The sequence below is a fragment of the Marmota flaviventris genome, chromosome 3 (assembly GCF_047511675.1).
Source record: "Marmota flaviventris isolate mMarFla1 chromosome 3, mMarFla1.hap1, whole genome shotgun sequence".
NCBI classification, from domain to species: domain Eukaryota; kingdom Metazoa; phylum Chordata; class Mammalia; order Rodentia; family Sciuridae; genus Marmota; species Marmota flaviventris.
The window spans coordinates 163,122,441-163,145,293 of NC_092500.1; the positions used below are offsets into that span (position 1 = coordinate 163,122,441).

The 22,853-nt window shown below is 40.5% G+C and overlaps 1 protein-coding gene across 1 annotated transcript in view; it reads right to left on the bottom strand.

Annotated features, from left to right (window-relative positions):
* Csgalnact1 (chondroitin sulfate N-acetylgalactosaminyltransferase 1) overlaps positions 1–22,853 on the bottom strand; it is a 313,956-nt gene that overhangs the window by 174,569 nt on the left and 116,534 nt on the right. The window contains exons 2-3 of the mRNA XM_027927004.3: positions 709–869; positions 309–396 (exon numbers count right to left, since the gene is read on the bottom strand). The gene's annotated coding sequence lies outside the window, so the exon portion shown is untranslated. The remainder of the gene's footprint in view (positions 1–308; positions 397–708; positions 870–22,853) is intronic.

The following is a 22,853-nucleotide window of genomic DNA, read 5'->3' on the forward strand; positions in this document are numbered from 1 at the left end:
AAAAAAGAAGAAGAATTATGTAGCTCTTCTAGCTATGTTATTGACTTGCCAGTCTGAGATGAATAACAAAAAAAGTTGGGTAAGTTAAATGTAGATTATATCCTTTACAAAGTGAATTAAAGGATTCAAAGTAAAGTAATTGTGCTACTTGGAAAAAGAAATATTTTGAAATAATGTCTTGCCATTAATCAAGTTATTGAAAATAAATGAAATTTAACACATTTCAAACATATCCAGAATGCTGAATACAACTCTGACCAAACATAGCTTTGCTTTTTAATTCATCTATGTTAAATAGACTCACTTACCTGGAACTATAAGAAAAGGTTAGGATCTACATTATTCCTCCCCTGGGTAAAAATCACTTAGACTTCTCTCCTTGAAATGCAAAAGAGCCTATAAATAAATAAAAAATAAATAAGAAAAGGAGGTAACCCCTGTAAATTTCCATGTCTTAAATTCAGGTGCAATTACAAAATGGTAAAATACTACAGGATTTTGTACACAAAACTCAATTCATCTGAAAGTATTACTCCAAAAAGCAGGATGATATTCCCCACCCCACCCCCCATTTTAATGAGTACAATTCGAATTATTTGTTTTAAAATAAAAACAATCAAGGTTTCAAGAAGTGGAAGCCATGCAGAAGATGATGTTAGTCAAAGCAGAGCATTTTCACCTCAAAAACAACCAACAAAAATAGCTAACCTTGCCAAGGAAGAGCCGCGCACAGCCGCCAACGTGCTGCTCCCGACTCGCACATCTGCTTCTGGTGCTGTGACAGCGCTGGAGTCGCGCTCGGGCTCCCAGGTAGGGGTCCGGAGTGAAAGTGCTGCCCGCCTCTGCAAGGACCGCGTTCAGCGCCGCCACTTAAATAAAAAAAAAAAAAAAATCCAAGGAATGAAATGTTAAAAAAAAAAAATAGAAAATCCTCATATAAGTTTTCCTCGAGGGAAGGAAAGCATCCACACGCCTCGCAGAGGGAGGCAGCGAGGAGCGCCGGCTCCCAGGCAGCCTGCCAGGCGCACGGTGCCGCCCCGGAGGCTGCGCGCCCAGCGGCCGCAGCGCAGCGCCATCTCCCGCGCCTGCAGCCGCCGCTCCCCCGGGAGGGCGCCGCGCCGCGGAGACTGACACGCCGGCCACTGCTGGCGCCGCACGCGCTACAGCGTGCCGCGCGGGCGGGGACACCTCCCTAGGAACAGGGAGTGGGTGAGCTGTGTCCTGCTGGATGCCACGGCTGCCGCGTCCGAGGGCATGAACCCTAGCCCCTGCCAGCCTGCGGCTCTCCACGCTCCCTGTATACCCAGGGAGGCATGGTGTGGGCCCCACACTGTTCCTGCCTCTGAGGAATTTCACCGGAGGAAACAAATGCATCATCTAAAATAAAAGCAGGATGGGAACAAGATACAGGCAAAATACTCCGGATCAAAGATCAGCGAGAAATGTTCTGGAAGAAGTCTGAACCCTGCCTGTTAAATATGTTAATAATGCTGTCTTCCATTAACCAAGGCAGATTTCTTTCCCAAGAGTTTTCATGATTATATTCCATCTGTCCTTATAATTCAATAGTGCTCTGTGTGTGTCTGTACAATTGTTTTCATTTCACTTCCAGGAATTAAAAAAAGAAAAGTCCAACACGACTTATACAAGGCCGAAGGAAAGACTGATAAGCCACTCCGGTCTGCACACTGCGGATCCCCCATGTGTGGGGACCACCTGCTGGTGACTTAAGTCTGAAGGTTTTCTCTGACTCACTGGCATGAACAAAGTCAGCAGATGTGTAAAGAATATTACCATAGAAGTTTAGAGTCTGTTTCCTCTTACCCAAGTTCTCTGCGGGCTTAATGTTGATGTGGGTTGCCAACTGCCTGGGGCCAAGTCCCTGGGACCCCGACTAGAGGCCTGTGCTGCCTGCTGCCTTCTTTGGCTTCTGCTCTCTCAGCCCACTTCCGCCTCTGCCCGACTAATTAATCTATGTCTAAATGGAACTGCAGTTGGCAGGAAGGCAGCAGTGTCAAAGTGGAATAATCACTTGGACCCGAATCTGAGTTGTTTTCCATCCTTGACAACAAATAATGTTACTTCACAGCCTGCAGGCCAAGAGTTGAAATGAGTTTATAATTTGGCTTCCAATCAATCTCTCATTCTCATTCTCCACCACTTAAATTTTCCTTTCTGTCTTTCAGCATGCAGGGGACAGCTCCGGAGGCTCAATCACTGGCATGGTCTTTACTGATATCCTTAATGAATATTCTTTGCCATCCAAGCAAAAAAGGGAGGAAATCTACATAATCCAAAACCACACTTGTTTTAATAATGAAAACAAATAGACTGTCAGCTCATACCTCCCCATGATCATTAATAATCTAACTTGTACTTTTCAGTTCAGCAACTTGAAGAAAAATGTTCACAGTCTTTTCATTTCCACACAGTAATCCGCATTCCTCCAGCTTAGAGAGCTCGGCACTTGCAATGCCAAACTGCAGGATAAGAGGCCCAGGATGGCTCAGCGTCTCCCTCTTGGAGTGAAAGAACTCATTAAAACTCCGCTCCTGGGCTCTGGGAAGTGCATATCTCCTTAGTAGTTCCAAGTCTCCTGTTCCTTCAGAGGGGAGTGTTCTCAAGCCAGTAAGGGAAAAGGAAAAAATACAGGAAGGCAGAATCACTGACAAGGCCCCTTTAGTGATCAGGGTGGAATGGGAATGGCATCATGGAAAATTACAGAAGATGAACCGTGGGCGTGCCTAGGAGAAGGGGTTGTGTTCAACTGGACCTATGCCCAGTAGAAGAAAGGAAGGCACATCAACAGCACACCTACCATGTGCCACACACCTGCTGCTAGATGTGCAGGAACTCATGTGATTCCCACAGAGATGCTGTGGATATGTGCGTTACAAACGGGAAAAATGAGGTGTTAAAAAATCTGCCTGGCTAACATGTGGTAGAGCCAGGATTTTTCTCACTTTCAAAACCAAAACTCTATAAAGAAAGAGAAAAGCAAGTCTTTCCACTCTAGCACATTTGCCTTCCATGCAAGTACTAGTCTGTTTGTGTGTCTCTTTAACAGTGAAGATGGGGCTTGTGGGCCGGTAGCTGCATGTGCCCAAGCTAGGCAGATATGGGGGCAGCAGCCAAAGACTCCCACCAAGGCTTTGGGAACATAGCCCCTTGAGGATCCCCTGCTCTGTCCTCATTTTTTAAAAAAAGAAAATTACAGTAACAGAAATACCCTTTGACCAGCCTTCCTGAGTCTCAGTAAGAATGTGCTAAAAGTAAGAACTCACTCTAGGAAATAACTGCAGTAGGTACAACAGATTAAGTGTCGTGCTCCCTAAGTGACAAGCAAAAACCCTCAGTTTGCACACTAGTGTCTGAGCTGAGTCCACTCCCCTGTTGTCTGAGTCCAGTGTGTCCTTGATAGTTTGGCACAGAGAGGAGATTATGAAGGAGCTTATGTGACTTTACACCTTTAAATTATGGTGCTCAGTGGGCAGATCAAGGCTGGCTGCGCACCAGAATGGCTGGGAGAAGTCTATGGAAACATACATGCTTGGATTGTGGAAGCTTCCAATCAGGATTCTAAAGGTGAGGAAGTCACCCCACCCAAGGTCATAGAGTTAGGCATACCAGTCGTCCTGAACTCGGCCAGCCTTTAATCCTGGTACATGGAGGCTTCCAAAAATGGTTTACAGAAAAGAACGATCCAAAATATTGAACAGGAATAATTGAGAGCAGTAATATTTTAACAATCTGGTCATCATTCTAGTCAAGGTATGCTTAATTTGTGAACGTTCTTCCCATTTGGATTTCCAAAAATCTTCAAAACCACAATTGATGCAATAGCATGAAAATACTACTCCTGCAGCCTCCAGCTCCCAGGCTTCCTCACTCACTGTCATCAACCTAAATCACTACATCTGTCACCCATCTCAACCGTGTGTGTGTCAGACCCACTGAGTCCTGAAATGTGGAAACAAGGAGAGAGGTTTAAGAAGACTCTTTCCCCTAAGCATGCCTAAAATCAATGAAATGCACCAAGCCACAAGATAGGTGTCTATAACACACCCAGTCACAAGGTAGGGGCTCCCCCGGAAGACTGCCTTTGTGCATAGACACATAATCATATGTACTTTAAGAATTGGATGGAAACCCTTTTAATGTATACAATCACTTGCATCTTCTGCATGTTAGTACTGGAAGCCAGAGTCAGGACAGGGTCAGGAACTGTGTAGCCAACTTCTAAAATTATCATCTTTCTCAAGCGCATGTCTCCAAAAAGAAAGCGCCTTGGCCGCTACATGAAAAAAAAATGTGTATTCTTAACCACATTCCTTCCACATTAAATAATTTTTACTGCAAATGGCATGTTTTAGGGTACAAATGACTTTAAAAGGCATGAGGCCTTCCCCACAAAGGGTACTCTCCTGTCCTTCTGTGACTGATAAACAGGAAAATCTCTGTGTCCTGCTCCGGAATGCACAGATTATGTGAGAAGATATTCCACTTTTATTTCTAATCCTTTCAGTGGAGTAAGGCCACTCTTATTTTCTTTTCTGATAAATGGAGGTCATCTCAGATGATAAAATTATGTTATTAATGTATTCAAAATCTCTTTTTAAATGTACAGGTCTATTAGCCTTAAAGAAATCAAATATTTTCCTGATACTCTATAAAGATTTGACAAGTGTCTTCCAAGCTTGGCTTGGGGACCCCCTCACCCCAAGCCCACAGTTTAAACTATCTTCACATAACCAACATGGAAGACACTGACAAGAGAGAAAATGAAATAACTCACATCACAACTACAGGCATAAATAATAAGCTCTTAGAGCATAAAGAAAATGTGACTAATTGAGACCAGAAAGGGTCAGAATTGTAACTAGTTTCTTTTAGAAACTATATTGTTCTGTTTGTGATTGGTTTGAGATGGGGAACACAATCTTTCTTCTAAATCAGTTAAGATACAGATGGCTGAGGAACCCCCATGAAAGAGAGCTGCCCTCTAGCATGCAATCTGAGACCTGCAGTTACGCTCACATACAATTGTTCTTTATATTTGACACCTTCTTCCAGTAAATCCTGGGCTGGCCCTGCCCCTATTAGATACTGCAGCTGCTCAGAGGTGCTCAATACCATCACAGATGTTAACGAGGCATGAACAGTGGTTCAGGGAGATCTGCCACACTTAATCCTGTCCAGAATAAGAGATTTGGCTTTTGCTCTTCAATGAGTGACTATGAGCCTGTAGACAAGCCTAAATGTCTAAGAGTCTCTAGTTGCGGATATATAAAATAAGGGGGGCTGGACTGAACCGGTGATTCTCAGTGAAGGAAGGTGATCCTTAACTGTCTCCCCACCCCGATTGAGAATCCTTGTGCAAGAGGATAAGTTACAGGTAGGAACAAGCTGCGAATGTGTGGTGAGGATTCAGGACAGCGATCTGACCTCGGTGGGAAAACTAGGGAAGAGGCACTTAAAAAGAACTTAAGCTTCTGGATATAAGACTTTCTGGATATAAGACTTCCTGGGTATAAAGACTTTGCCAGACTCATTGATCCAGAGTAATTAGCCAACCAAATTGAAGCACAGGTTTGTCCACTAGCTGAGTGTACCTCTCATTGTGGCCTTTTGGAGCTGCTGGTGGTTAGGCAATCACAGTCCTCCAATCAACAAAGTCATGTCACCCAAAGAAGATGCAGGGATTAAGATGATGCTCATCTAGGATGCACTGTGCCATGCAACAGAGACAGCCCAAGAGAACAAACTGTAGATCCCAACACCTTGCACACCAACACACCAACCCCAACACACAGAAGCCACAGCATGGAGAGGGTGCAGGACTGCGGCTTGGAACATCAGGTCCAGCCCTAGTTCTGTCCCTGGGTGATGGTGTGACCTTGGGAAGTTACTTGCAAAATAGAAGTTTGGAACAGATCATTTCCAAATTACCCGCTAGAACAGAAACTGCACTTACATTTTTATTGTCCTACATAAAATCTATCTGCTACTGGAATTCTTGTAGCATTTTTAAGATCAGTGTATACATCTCCATTACTAGTTCGGTTTTTAAAGTGCTACAAGCCCAGGCTTCTTGGGCAAAGAAAACACTCAGGACAACTGCCCAGAACACGAGTTTGAGATTCAGAATGGGTCAACTTTGTTTTTTCTGGCTCCTTTACGATTCCTTCTGGCTAAATTCTACCCTCTACCAGCTGCCAAGTCTCTGTGCTACTGGCACCAAAGGCTTGATCTATAGTATTCATAGAGCTGGTGACACTGTGATAGATGAAGAAATTAAATCTTTCACCAAACTTGAACAGGCATTTTTATTTTGAATGGCAATTTTCATCTTCTTCCATCCCAGATGCAGAAATGTCAATACTTGAGAGAGAGTCTGATGATGGTTTAAAAAGTCACTGCAAAAATGGACTTGCCTCCCAAATGATCTCCCATTAGCTTGCAAATGTATTGCTTTTGCTGTATCAGTTTTTTAGCTTATTTCATGTTACGCCCCAACTGCAAGGGAATTGAGAACATACTGTCCGTATTTTTGAAAGAAGACTGTGACATTAACGGAATAAACATTTTACCATGAAAATGAAAACCTGGTGTAAATATTTGTATAACTGAATTTAGTCAATCAATCCAATATGGTGAGGGGGGGGGAGGGACAGCTCCTGAGCCACAGGCATGCCAGGGAGACAGGAGAAATTTTAATATTAAAATCCAAATAAGTAAATAAATAGCAATGATGCTCATTGACATCATTTAAAAGAATCTATTCATACAGAATGCAAGTGGGTATTGCCCTCAGGGAAAACAAATTGCCGTATACTATTTACAGGGTATAGTAGATGGCAATAAAATTACAAACAAGAGCAAGAAACACAGATGTTTAATCAAAGAATTAATCATTAAAATATGTTTTCATTCCATATCATATCCAGGTAAGCAAAACAGGGTAAAGAGTGAACAAAGAAAAAGTATTTGAGTACTCAGGAAACTCCTGGAACCCATATTGGCACCGATTATCACTGAGTTGAGAGAAGGGAGCCCAACGAATAGAATGCGTATTGTATGATCCCATTTATGTGAAAGTCCAGCAGGTCAGTGTGCCCCAGAAGATGGGGGTTGGAGTGAGAAGGGCCACAAGGGATCTGGGCGGACGAGTGAGATTATCAAGGAGACATATTATGCACATTATCTTGATTCTGCCAATGGTTTCAGGTTACACTTTTATCAAAACTAATCAAATAACGCAACTTAAATATTACACGTGGTTTTATTATATATCAACTTATACTTCCATAAAGCAATAAGAATATTGAAAGACCATTGTAGAGAAAAAAGTTCTAAAGGCAAGTAGTTAAATCTGTGAGTTATCGAGACAGCGGTTGGATGAAAAGTTACAGAAAAAAAAGTCAAACTAGACATGTAAGAGATTATTGAAGAAAGATTTCTGGTTTTCAGAAGGTTTTTCTAAGTTACGAAGGATTGTGCCTACAAAATACACATCCCCCCCCAAAAAAAATACAGTTCTTATTTTCTTAAGATTTTGATAGAATTAGTTGTAACCATCCTCAGAGGAACAAAAACAATCACTAGCTACTAGCTAGCATTTATTGAGCCCTTGCTAAAAGGCAGGCCCCAATCTAGTGGATTATTTCATGGGATCCTCACCTAAGGAATCTAAGGTGTATATGGTTATGCTCCACTTTACAGATGAAGATACCAAAGTTGAGAGAGGTTATATCACTTGGTTAAGGTCACATGCCATCCCAAGTGATCTGATTTCAGAATTGAATTCTTAAAATTAAACTTCTTACCTCTAGTGGACAAACAGAATTCTGGGAAGCTGAGGATGCAGCTCAGAGGCAGAGCACTTGTCTGGTCATATGCAAGGCTCTGGGTTCAGTCCCCAGCACCACAGGGTTGGGGAGGGAGAGGCAGGAGACTGGAATGACGCTGTAGGTTATGACTTGCTGACTCATGCTTTTGATGGCTTAAAAAGATTCTTTGTGCATTAAATAACTACCAGCTACACTTCTAAGTCTGAAAGCTAATCTTTTGCATGATAGCCGCAGAAAACTGCTATCAGTAGAAAGCAATGCAAGGCAGGGTATACTCTACAGCAAGGTACAGTGGAAAACAAATGGCCAGAAATCCACAGAATTGGTTTTGGCCACATCCATACTGATGGCTGTAAATGTGGGCAAGGATTTCTCTTCCTCAGGTCTGTTTCCTCCAGGGTAAAACTAAGGGTTTGGACTAATGAACCTCTTTTTGTCCCCCCACATTTTTTTATTGGTTGGACTGGTGAAGTTCTAAGACTCTTTCCAGCTCTGTAACTCCACCGATTCTCTTACAGGAATCCTCCCTACATTTGTATTTGGATCAAAAATTTCTCTGGGAATTTCAGATGCAAAGCTTCCTCCATCCCCTGAAACACCTAGACCCCTCCTGTACCTAGCAGGATCCCTCATTATTTACCAAAGGTAGTCAGCTCACAAGAGTACCCCCCCCCCCTGCAGCAGGAAGGCCCAAGGGAAAGGGAGTGCTGCAGGCCCCGTGCACTCCAACCATCTTTTAAATGCTGGTCATACACACTCAAGACTTGACCTGGGCTTTCGGTGGGTGAAGAGGAGGCACCCCTCCGCCCAGCAGATCATTCATTCCATTTTCCCTGTGCGGCCCCTGACATCTGAGATGGGCACAGGTCACATGCTGTGGCTACGGTTGGCAGATTCCATGCGTTCCCATTCCTGTTGGGGCCCTAAAGTGGCTATTCTCTCTTTGCACTAAAAACACATCATTTTCTCTTTTTAAGTGGATAGATTTTGTGACCCTTTGTGGAAACATAAAAAAAATAAGAGCAACTCCACGAGGCAATTTAAAACATCTCAGCATCTAGAAAACCTTCCCCGTTATCATAAAAGAAAGGAAAGAAGGACAGGCAGCTGCGAGAGACAGTACAGTTGACAGGGAGCTCGCTATCTTTAAGAACAACTCCTCTCATGAATTTTCATCTCCCTATTTTGGGGTTTTAGCCGAATTGAAAATTATTTCTGGGAAAAGCATGTCTTATGTGTGATAACTACTCTCACAATGCACTGGTGAGACAGACTCCTAAAATTACAAGGCATCCAAGGTCTATTTTTCTGTAACTCTGCTTCTGCTCTGCATTTTCATCCTGTATTTTACACACTCGTCTATTTTTATAAACACCTTGTTCTATCTCAGAACATATAACTCATGTTTTCACTTTCTTTCTCTTTTAGTAGCAATCATCCTACTATCATGGCCGTGAAATTAAAATAGAGTTCACCCCTCCCAGCATAAAACCAGAGATTTACAAAATTTGCTTCCAACCTTTGTCACTGCAAAGACATAGGTTTTATGTGCTCGCATTCACCACAGGCAGGCTATTTTCTAATTTTTTTCTTGACTTCTCCACGTCGACTTAATCTATGAATCTGTCATTTTGAGTGGAGCAATATTCCGCTGAATTGCTAAAACACGGTTTAATTAGGCATCTTTCAGCTAGTTGTTTCCATACATTATTATAACCTAGTCAAGCATTTTTAATTAAACAAGTTTGTTTATCTTTTTGAGCTATTTTCTTAGGTTATGATCTAAAAAGCCCAGAAAAACTTTAAAAACCATAATCAACTCTGTGACTTTTATTACAAATTGCCAGGTGGCTCTCCCCAAGGCACTGTGACAATCTGCAATGTCTCTAGTAAATATGAGCCTAACTTTTTCTTTTTTTCTTTTTTTTTTTTTTACTTATTTTTTACTTCTTGGAGGACACAACATCTTTGTTTGTATGTGGTGCTGAGGATCGAACCCGGGCCGCACGCATGCCAGGCGAGCGCGTTACCGCTTGAGCCACATCCCCAGCCCCTAACTTTTTTTTGTACTCACTATAACACTGGTATTTATTTATTTGGGGGTGATTCCAAAAGAATGATGTGAGGTCTTTTCATTATTTGCAGTAGTCAAATGTTTTTATAAGACTCTTTCTGCCTCTTTTTAAGAATATGTATTGATCACCTACCACCAGGGCCTCCCTATCCCCGCTAACTCATAGTGCTGCCGACTGCTTCATAAAACAGGTACTATAAGTTTTGCTTCTACTAAGGACACCAGGACTCACATGGTTAAATAATGATTCCAAAGGATTCAATCTCATTGTCTACTTCCTGAGGATTTTCTATTATACTGTCCTGCCTCATAACAGAACCTTAAGCATCTCGCTGGTTTCCTTCTGTTTCTTTTTCTGTTTCTCTGTTTCTGTTCCTTTTTTTGGCTTAGTTTTCTTTCTTTTCCTTTTTTTTTTTGTACTGGTGACTGAACCCAGGGGTGCTTTACCACGGAGCCACATCCCCAGTCCTTCATATATATATATATATATATATATATATATATATATATATATATATATATATGAAAATATATATATATATATTATTTACAAACAGGGTCTCTCTCAGTTGCTTAAGGCCTTACTAAGTTGCTGAGGCTGGCTTTGAACCTGAGATCCTCCTGCCTCAGCCTTCCAAGCCACTGGGATTACAGGTGTGCTCCACCGTGATTGGCAGGTTTGGTCTGTTCTAGATTTCTTATTTGTGGATGTGGAAATACATGAGTGAGTCAAGAGCGTTCACCTTACAGATGCAGCTCAAGACACTTGCACAGACAGTTACACTTGTGTAACACCACATGGATCAGACACAGAATCTTCATCCCTTTTCTTTTAAAACATAGATTGGTTTTGTGCTTCTCATTCTATATAGGGTCTGGCACTGAAGCTACTCAGATAGGTGCTTAGTAAACTCTGATCATAGAGAACTGAAACTGGGAGTGATCTCAGAACTCACGTGTTCCAAACTCTCAAACTTACAGTTCTAAAACTGAAGCCAAGAAGGAACATGATTTATCCAAGATCCAACCGTCCAGAGCAATTTCTACTACACCCTACAGCCCCTGCTGGCTGCTGCCTGGTTACCCCCCACTCCTATGTGAGAGATGCAGAGAGCAGGGAGTGACAGAGAAGGCTGGATTCAAATGGGGACAGAGGTCCACTAAGGATTGTAGAATTGGTATTTCATCTTAGAGTCTTGAAGTACTCACAGGGTCAAACTGGTGGAGAAATGCTCATTAAGATGACCTTAATATTAAAAAAAAAACATTTTTTACATAAAATAACACTTATAAATCAAATAAACATTGCCCTTTAGACAGATTACTTGAGAGGACAGACACTTATTCCAATAATGTTCCATCATTTGTGACTTCTTTTGACCCCTTCTTTGAGGTTAACCTTCAGTGCTAATTTCAGTCAAATAAAACAATTTGTTAAAATTGCAAAATTAGCACCAATGGAATAAATATCAGATGTGGGCCTTTCAAGACCACCAGGAAAAAACAAAAATATAATCTCGATAAGAGAAGTAGCAGAGAATGGCCCCCTGTCCACCCTCCCTACTGCCCTCTCTCCTCCACTTTGTCTCTACTTCTCTCTCCCAACCCCTTTCCCTCCCCTAATAGTCCCTCTTCTACTTTAAGACCTTATTTTTCTTTCTTTCTTTCTTTCTTTTTAAAGCTTCTACACATTTTTTAAAAAGTGATGCTTGTCTTTCTGTGGCTGACTTTTTCACTTAACATGATGACCTCCATTTCCATCCATTTTTTTCTGCAAATGATATGATTCTACTCTTCTTTATGGGTGAATAATATTCCCTTGTGTATACATACCATATTTTGTCTATCAATTCATCTGTTGATAGGCATCTAGGTTGATTCCATAGTATAGCTATTGTGAATAGCGCAGCAGCACAGGGACATGCAGATGTCTCTTTGACATGCTGATATCATTTCTTTTGAACATATACCCAGAAGTGGGAGAGTTGGATCGTATGGTAGCTGTAGTTTTAGTTTTTGGAGGAACCTCTGTATGGTTTTCCACAATGGATATACTAGTTTATTTTGATTTATCTGTTTTGACATGTTAGGATATCTTCAAGCAAAATTGTACTGATTAATGCTAAAATGTCATTTATTTAATATCTTAAAGGAAGAATTATAAATAAGCAAAAGAGGGTCTTAAAAGTTATTATATTCCTATAGGATTAAAATGAAATTTGTATTCATTTTGAGTCCCATGATCAGGAAATAATCAGGAAGTTCTATAGCTCTGTGAGATGTATCCCCTAGTGACTATAACACAGAGAACTATGAACTGTGATCCCTAAGGTTGTAAGCACAGCTCTCGATGAACTTCAGGAACCCCAGTATTGAATTTCCCATTCTCCTAGAAACCACAATCCAAAGAGCGGAAATTCTTTGCTAGCACTTTTTTCCTGGCACACCTGCGCCTGCGACTGTTTTCTAAATTTTTCCCTCCTGTTCCAACTCATCATATAATTATCACCCCACTCATCTTCTTCCATACTGAACTCTTTACCTCTAAAGGAGAATAGGAATTTTTAATAGAGTGGAGGGCAGGTGACCGAACTGTCCCTCATCCAAACTGCCCAGCTATAGGATGGGGCCCCACCCAGTCCCTGTCCGGGCTCACCGATCACGTCCCCACTCTCCAGCTTGGAAGACCATGGGCTCTGAGAAGACCCACACAGGGAAGAGCATCGGATTAGGCTAATCCAATTCGAACCCGGGTCGCATAGGGTAGGTGCAGTGCAGAGAGGGACGGATTGGACACTCTAGGCAGGCAGTACCCATGGACAAAGCCCAGACATAGAAGTACGGCAGGCTCAGCCTGGCCGGAGTCCCAGACGCCCATGGGGAAGTGGAAGGGGGTCCACAGAGAAGGCTGGGAAGCTCCAGAGAGTGAAGGAACCTCGTCCAAAGGGCAACAGAGCCTCTAAAGGAATTAAAGAGAGAAGCTCGTTCTGGGTCTGTGCTGAGATCTGGGCTGCAGAGGCGAAGACTGAAGAAGTGGAACTAACCAGAAGGATCCAGCAGTTAAGACCGAAGGCCTGAACGGAGGGGCTGGTGCCAGATGGGGGCCAAGGTTGAGGACACACTCTAAGCATGGAACCAGGGCTTGGTGGCCATGTGCACAGGGGCTGAGAGAGAGGGGAAGTCAGGGGAGGCTTTTCAAAGTCTGACTTTCTTTTTTATTTTTAAGACACTTCTTGAATCATTAACGGCATTCATGTCACAATAATAAAATGGCCCTGTCCTTGGACTCTAAGTTTCAGAGAATGCTAGCCAAATATTGACACTAAAAAAGAAAGCAGAGGCCACTGAGATTACCTGAGAGAACTGTCACAGGTATTTTGACAACAGGTAGGATAACGTGGTGGACATAGAACAAGATGCACTTGGGCCCAAGTCCTAGTCTGGCTACTTGAGACCTTGGGCAAGTTTTCCTTCTCAGTTTCAGTTCTCTTCTTTCTAAGATCAGGAACGTAAAGGTACTGCTAGAGTTTGGATGTTGAAGGTCCATATGTTAAAGACTCAGTCCCAGGGATGGAGCTAATGAGAAGAGATGAAACCTTCAGAAGTGGAGCCTACTGGGAAGTGTCACTGAAGGTGTGCCCCTGTTTGGCATGCTCTGCCTTGCACTCCCGCCATGATGTGTCCAAAGCAGTGGGGCCAAAAAACCATGGACTGAAACATCCAAAATTGTGAGCCAAAATAAGCCTTTTTTCACAATAAGTTGATTTTTCTCAGGTATTTGTTATAGTGACAGAAAGCCGACTAATACAGAGACCTACCTGAAGAGGCTAATCAGGAGGCTGACATAAGGAGAAAGTACAAAACCCAACATCTGACATACCATAACTAAGCACCGTTATCATATAGTTTAGAAGACTTCCTATGGCTTCCAAAGAATATATTTTTTTAAATTTTAAAATAATATCTTTAATTTTTAAGACACTCTGAATTGAGTCCTGGGCAAGAAGAAAGTATCAACACCCTGGGAGGTGACAATGACTTAAAGCTTTTGTAGATGCGCCTTCTCAGACCCAACCTGGATCATCAGAAGAAGCTAAGGTCCCTCAAATGGGAAGCATGAGTCACTCATTGTCACACCCAGAATCTGTCAGAAGAATGCAGGGAAGGAAAAACTTTAAATGTAACAGAAGAATCTGTTAGGCAAAAGCAGGAAAATTATCTGTTTTGTATTTGGAATAGATAAACAGAGAAATTTAAAACTTTTAAAAGGTGGTAAAAAGTCTGTTAAAAGATCCAGGCATTGGTAGTTTTTATAGAAATGAGGACAGAGGACAACTAGTTTAAGTTCTAGGAAACCCTAAGAGATAAGAAAATTAGAATAAAGAAGCCAATGCTGTATTTAAGACAGTGATGGCTGATAAGTTTCATCCTAGGATTATTAAGAAAGTCAGCAGATGCAATAACAAAACTTCCACCTGCAGTTTTGGAAGAGTGAGGTCAGTAGTGTGTGGACAAACGTTTAACCATCAGCTAGCCAGGAAAAAGGGGCATGCACCCTTACAACTATGTACACATATTCATTATAAATCTTACTGATATAAGGAACCTGTGGCATGTAATCTACAAGTAATAAAATATACAATATGTTTATCATAAATTCCATATAGTCAATGGCTTGGTTCATTTCTGCCAAATCCCACATCTATAGGCAATGTATGGTTGAAATTGATGAACGAGTATAATAGCTCCAACATGAATACTTGCTGACCTTTGAGGTTGAGAGTAAAACAATTCATCATTCACTCAGGATGGCAAGACTAAGTCAGATATTTGTTTTTTAAATACTAGAAGAATAGTTCAAACGTTTTTATTGCTGCTCATGATGTAATGCTACGCAAAGGAGACACCATTAACTTTAATCTTTAATTTTCTTCATCCTTAAGTCTAGACAACAAAGCAATCAATCAAGCCCTGATGTGAAGTCAATATTCCCATGAAGTAAATGGTCCATTGTGGCCAATTTGAAGCTACAGCCTGGGCACCACTAAACTCAGAGTTTGCAAGAAATGCACAGTAGCACAGCCGTACGCAGTACTTCCACTATGAAGACACAGTGCACTTCACTGTTACATTTATAATCTCCCTCTCAGTTCCTCCGTCCACATCATTGATACAGATGTGCCCCTATTTGCTGAACTTGACAAAACATGGCTGTTTCTTTATTGTTTAGAGATCATAAATATTCATGTTTGGATGCTGAGATGTCTGTAATTCCAAGGGTTTTCTTTAAGCTCGGCTGCAGCTCTAACAAATGATCTCATTTGGTGCTGAACTTGAACCAGCTCGTAAAGGTTTGTGAGAAATAATTATTAAATTTTCAGAAATTCTGTAAGCCGAATAATAGTTAATTATAAACATCATTTAAAGTGAATCATACATGCTTATAATTAAATTATATTTCAAAACAGATATTAAATATTCAAGATTCATCACTCCTGCTCAGGTTACTACACTTTACTATTATCTATGCCCCTGAAGTTATTCAAATTAGAACATATAAGTTTGGGTGGAGCATAAATAAAGTACCCCAGGTCCTTGCAGTGCCCAGAAAGTGCTACAAGTTTCTATTAGCCTTTAATAAATCGAAGATGAACGTTGTGGACCAAATGGAATGACTATCTAGCAAGCGATATGAGAGAGGAAAGAAATAGGAAAAGTGAAAAAATAACAAGGAGAAATAAATGAACATGAATAAGTGAGACAAGTAGAAATCAAATAGTAAAAATGTTAGATTAAAATCCGAGTCAGAAAAAAAAAAAAAAGTCAAGGGCTGAGGCTGGGGCTCAGTGGTAGAGCACTTGCCTAGCCTGTGTAAGGAGGCACTAGGTTCGATCCTCAGCACCACATAAAAATAAATAAATAAAATAAAGGCACTGTGATCATCTAAAACTAAAAAATATTAAAATAAAAAAACAATAAATAAATGCCAATTACAACTAAAAATATAACTAAAATAAAATAAAAAACAAGTTCAAGTCAGTAATCACATTACAAGCAAACAGGTAGATACTCCATTTATGAGACAAAGATTGGCAGACTAGATAAAATAATTAAATCTGTGCTGTTTTTAAGATACACAGTTCAAACACAATGATACACAGTGTTTTGACTATGGAAAGATAAAAAAGGATAAACCATGCATATCTTAACCAAAAGGAATGAATCTGGGAGAATCATGTTAATCAAAATGGACTTTAAGAGAAAAACCATTGTCCTAAGACTAATATAATAAATCTAAATTTATATGACTCTAAACACTTGGCCATGAAATAGGTAAGGCAAAAGTAAAATAACTAAAGGGAGAGGTAATTATAATTAATAATCGTAGCTGTAAATATTTTACCACCCTCTCCCTGGAGCTAATAGAATACACAGGAAAATCTGCAAAGACATTAAAGTTTTGAACAAAATGTCTAACCTTTTACTTTTAGCCTCCTATGCATCCTTAACTTAGGAAGTATCTTTAATAAGCAACATAAAAGTGACCTGTCATATTTTAAAATTACCAATCCATATGATTAACATCCACGAACACTTTACCTCACACCTGTAAAATATGCCCTATTTTCAAGAATAAATATGATGTTTACAACCACTGGCTACATGCAGGGTCAGAAAGCAGGTCCCCACACTTCTCTAAAGATTGGATTTATATAGAGCGGGTTCACTGAACTCAGTAAAATTAAGCCAGAAATCAATAACAGAAAGATAACTGGAAATCCCCAGGTGTGCGGCATTAACCAATGAACTTTTAAATAATTCATGAACCAAAAACTACTTAGAACTTAATGATAATAAAAACATAAATCCTTCCAGAAGAGACATCTCTAAGCTAAGAAGGGTCTTTTTCTCCACTCAGTGAAAGTGCTGAAATACCTACCGCCCCCACCCATGATGTACTCACCTGGAATATGGTTCTTCTTTGTTAATGGAACATGTTCCTGAAGGGGTCTCTGCCTGATTCTAGACCTGGGAGGTCATTTGAGGCAAATGGTTAAATATTTTGGATCTGTGCTCTGGGCATCTGCTGTGTGGGACACAGAATTTTCTAGTTTCCAGTGAGAGATAGCACAGTATTCTTTGCTTTAGGTTCTTCCTTTTCCCTTGCAGGACCTAGCTGCAGGAAGCCCACCTACCCCAGTACAGACCCCCCTGAGGTTCTACATGCTGTTCCCTTGCCCGCTGTGGATCCTGATGGTCCTCATTCTGGAGGACTATTATGTCAACCTTTGCCCGGTGAAGAGACCCACTCGGAGGTTTGTGATCACACACATAAAACACACAACCGTCTTCTAGATGAAAACAACCTCTAATCGCCACAAGTGAACATCTCCTCAAGCTACAGCCTTCTATTGAACACTCACACATATTTACGTATTTCCTGTAGCTCGTGTAAATCACAAAGTATTCAGAATATTATCACAAATAGACGACTCGAAAACAATTTTAAACTTTCAAATAGCAACAGATATAAATTGGAGTAATGGACACTAACTGCTAAAATACATCTCCCGAGATCTCGGTGCTTTAAAACAACTAAGGTTTGGTTCTGTTTGAACCACACAGTTAAACATGAGTTAATGGAGTTTGAGGTCTCCTCCAAATGATGACTTGGGGAGTCGGGATGCTTTCATCTTCTGTAGATCCCATCTTCTAGTTTCAGTGCCACCTGGTGACACACAGCCAGCGGAAGCAGAAGAACAAAGAGAAATCAAGTCAAGTGCTCCATCATCTCCGCCCGCCTCATGTTCCACTGGCCAGAAATAGTCACGTAAAACCACATACAAAGTGGGCCTAGGAAACATGGTCAGCCCTCCAAAACCAAGGATCTACATCTGCAGATTCCATGAAGGGTGGGCCAAAATTATTTGGGAAAGTGCGTTTACATTACTGCTGACATGAACTATGTAGCTAGGTCTATGCAGGTTGTGCCTGTACTGAATAGGTGCAGACATTTCCATCATCCCTACATATTATAGTATAACAACTATTTACACAGTGTATATGTTGTAACCAGTGTTCTAAGTAATCTAAACACGGTCAGACGTATACAAGAGGATATATGCAATTACTACCCATTTTTACATGAGACCTGGGCATTTGTGGATTCAGGTAACCATGGAGGGTTCTGGAACTAATCCCCAGCAGAGACTGAAGGATGACAGTGTGATCTTCCCAGTGATCAGGAGGAAAGTGAAATGGTCTGTTCAATAAATCACACAGTCTCAAACAGATATCAAACTTCACAGTCTATTACTTAATGAGGAAGAAAGAAAGGAAACCATGTTTACTGATTTGGGGTAGCAAATTTAATGCTAAGAACTTTACACATACTGTGTTGAAACAGGAAAAAAAAAAAAGTTATGAAGCAGATGTCATTGTCCCGATTCTAAATACACATGAAGGAACTGAAGTGCACAGACAGTAAGCAGATACCAGGTCAGCGGGAGTTGAACCCTAGACCCACATTTCTTCCCTTGTCCTCTCTGGTTCTCAAGATATGGCCCACAGCCCACTTGAGGGGCCTTGTCAGATTGTAGGTCACTGAGCTCCATGGCACTTACTGAATAAGAGGGATCCAGGATTATAACAGAGGAAACAGCACATTTAATGAATTTCCCAGGTGCCTCTCTACCACACACAGTGTCGCTCCCTCTGGAATACAGCAGTGAAATTCCAAATAATCCCTTCAAATAAACTAGAAGATGTAGGGAGAAGATTAACCAGGCTTAAGAGAGGATGTTCTGTGGCAAATTCAAAATCCTACACAACAAGGAGTTAGAGGCATGGCCAGTGGTCCTAAACCAATTAACCTCCTGTGTAACCTGGGGAGTGCACCTAACCTCACTGAATCCAGTCTAAAGGAAGACTATCTTTGATTCACTGTAAAATGTTGGAATCAGGATGATTTTTTTTTTCACTATGGAGGATTGATTTAAAGGATTTTTAAAAGATCTTAAAAAAAAAAGATTTAAGTGTCTCTAAACTGAAACAATATAACAAATAACAGAATGAAGAAAGTAACAGCATTTCAAATAACAGCTAATCCCAACAAGATTTTTTTTTTGTAGTGATATACAAGTGTCTTTCAAAATTTATGTGAAAACACAAAGGAGCTAGAATAGCCAAAAGCAATTTTGAAAAAGAAGAATAAAGTTAGAGGAATCACAATACCCAATTTTAAGACTATCTAACTACAGTAATCAAGACAGTGTGGTATTGGCAGAGGGAGAGACACAAAGATCAATGGAACAGAGTAAAGACCTCGAAATCACTGCATACAGTTGGCCAGCAAATTCTGAACAAAGATACAAAAACAGCTGAATGAAAGAAGGGTACTGTTTTCAAAAAAAAAATGGTGCTAGAATAACTTATGGATATCCATGAGTTAAAAAAAAAAAAGAAATTCCATTGAAACCTCACACCTTTGACAAAAAGTAAATCAAATGATAATGTCAAAATATAAAACTTTTAGGAAATAATGTCAAAAGATAAAACTTTTGGGAAAAAATGCAGGAGAAAATCTTTGTGACTTAGGGTTAGGCAAAGACATCTTAGCCATGACTGCAACAGCATGATGACTGACGCTTTAAAAAATCCAATTAAGCTAAAAACTTGTTCCACAAAAGATTCTGTGAACAGGATGGAAAGACAAAACAACTGAAAGGAGAAATAGATCTGCAAATGACATATTCGACAAAAGGACTTATAATCAGAAGATAGAAAGAACTTTCTAAATTCAATGGTAAAACAATCCAATTTTTAAAACTGGCAAAAGACTTGACCAGACATTCCCTAGAGAGAATAGGGACAGTAAATAAGGACACAAACAGATGTTCAATATCAAGCATTAGGGAATGCAAGTAAAGCCACAAAGAGGTGCCACCACATACTTGTTAGAACAGCAAACATAAAAATGTGGCAACATCAAACTCTGCAAGGGTGTTCTTACATTGCTTGGGGGAGGGGGGATATAAAATGATACAGCAACTAAAAGATAGCTTTAAAAAAAGTCAAAACTGCAGTATTGTTAAATACGGTCATCATACCAGAACATTCCCGCCAACTGTAACATCTTCCATATTGACCAACCACTCCCCATACCCCCCCTACCACCTCTCCCCAGCCTCAGGCAACCACTATTCTGCTCTAAACTTTTATGAGGTCAATTTCTTAAAATTTCACAACTGAATAATGTATTCTGTATTTCAAAATAGTTAAAAGAGGGGATTTTTAAACGCTTTCACCAAAGAGAAATGATAAATATTTGAAGGGAAGAATATGCAAATTACCCTAATTCAATCATTATAATACATGTATGAAAATATCACCTTGTATCTCATAAATATGTACAGTTAGTATGTGTCAATCAAAAATAAAATAAAACTAAAATAAGCTAAACATATAACTAGCATATGACTCAGCAATCACACTGTGGGGTATTTGTCCTCAAGAAATGAAAACATGCTTTCACGAAATATAAATGGAATTTTCATAGCATTTGAAATTTGTATTATTTGTAACAGCTAAAAAATTGACAACAACCCAGATGTCTTTGACCGGTAAGTGGAAAAACTTAACTCTGGTACATCCATGCAATAGAATATTAATCAGCAATAAAAAGGAACAAACTACTGATACACCAACAACTTGCATGGATCTCAAGGTCATTCATTATATTGAATAACAAAATAACCTCAAAAGGTATGATTCCACTTACATGACATTCTGAAAAAGTGAAGGAAAGATCAGTGAAGAACAGATCAAGGGGTCAGGTAGACGGAAGATCTGACTGTAAGTTTAGCAGAGCATAGTAGTTGCTTTGTAGAAATGGAGCAATTCTGTATCCTGACCCTGGTGTTGGCTACACAAATCTAGACAGGTAATAAATTTCCACGCTACTGTACACACACACACACACCACACACACACACACACACAAGCATGAAATAACTGGGAAACTGTGACTATGATCTGCAGTTTAGCTAATAGTGTTAACACAAATGCCAGCATCCTTGCTTGGGTAAGTACTATAATTACAGAAGATGTAATTGGATAAAGCAGGGAGATGGTATCTGGGAACTTTCTGCACTTCTTTTTCAACTTCTTATGACTTTAAAATGATTCCAAAGTAAGAATATTTAAAAGTAGCTAAAATTTGTTGAGTGTTCTCTGAGCGTCTACACTGTGCACAGAACTTCGTATATATCAACATATTAAATCATAAATCTTTTTTTTTAAAGAGAGAGAGAGAGAGGCAGAGAGAGAGAGAGAGAGAGAGAGAGAGAGAGAATTTTTAATATTTATTTTTTAGTTCTTGGTGGACACAACATCTTTGTTTTTTTGTATGTGGTGCTGAGGATCGAACCCGGGCTGCACGCATGCCAGGCAAGTGCGCTACCGCTTGAGCCACATCCCCAGCCCTAAATCATAAATCTTTGCAATAGAAAACTGTGTTCTTGTATTAACAGATGAAGAAACTAAGTTTCTGAAACTTAAAAACATGTGGGCAAGGACACCATTGCTAAGTGATATGAGCAGTATCCACACCCAGGGAGTCCAGTTCCAGAGCCCCTGGTCTGAACAGTACACAGTATTTTTTTTTTTTTTTAAGAAAAATGAAAGACAGGAAAATAAAGAGGTCAGAACAGGAATCAATAACATGGAAAAAAAAGAAAAAAGAATTTTTAAAAAATGAAGTAAAGTGAGCATGCGAAACCCTGAAAAGTGATCTTTCTGGTATATTCTGCATCACTCAGTCCCATAGGAAAGCCAACGGCATGTTACACTCTAAGAGACTGAAGGGGGCTGGAGGGAGGTAAGGAGCATTTTCAAAGGAACAGCACCAGCTCCCATTTGAGCAGGTCAGGGTAATTGGGGTTATTTAATCTAGGGAAAGTCAAGAGGTGGCTTAATTGCCACCTTTTGCAAAGGCTTTCGTGAGCATGTCCAGAGGCTGTGGATAAATGAAAGAGACTGAAACTGAAAAGAGAGACTTTGGTTTGACATTAAAATAAAATGTTTTTCCAACCATCTGAGTATGGATAAAACTAGGACAGATTAGATTCTTTCTTCTGAGACCTTCAAGAAGGAAACTTTTAGTTCATTCTCCTCAAGTTAAATCTTAAGGGAAGTGTTATGGTTTAGATATGAGGTGTCCCCCAAAAGCCCACATGTGAGACAATGCAAGAGGTTTAGGGGTGAAATGATTGAATTACGAGAGCCTTATTCCAATCAGTGAGTTAATCCTCTGATAGCGATGAACTGAGTGGGAACTGAGGGCCGGTCAGGTGTGGCTGGAGGAGGTGGGTCCATCCATTGGGGGCGTAACTTTGGGACATATATATTTTGTCCCTGCTGACTTGAGTCTCTCTCTCTCAGTCTCTCTGCTTTCTGGTGCCACGTCCTGATCACACCCCTCTGCCATGATGTCCTGCCTCACCTAGAACCTGAGGAATGGAGTCAGCTGTCTGTGGACTGAGACCTCTGAAACTGTGACACCCAAACAAACTTTTCCTCCTCTAAAACTGTCCTGTCATGTCTTTTGGTCACAGCGGCGAAAAGGGATAACAGGAAAGTCTGGCGTGTGCTGTGCCAGGCCCCATATGAGGCTAAATGTAGGACAGACACAGCCATTCCCATCTCACAGATATGGAAACCTTGGTACCTGCCTAAGGCCACTCAGCAGCTCAGTGGCGGAGACAGGAGATTCAAATCCCGGTTTATCTGCCTTCTCAGCCCAGATCCTTTCACTATAATCATGCACACAGCGAAACTTGGAGATTTAAGGACTTGGAGAGTCCATGCCTGCGGGTTACACCTGGATCAAATAATCAATTACAGTCCCTTCTAGCTATAAAGGACATCTG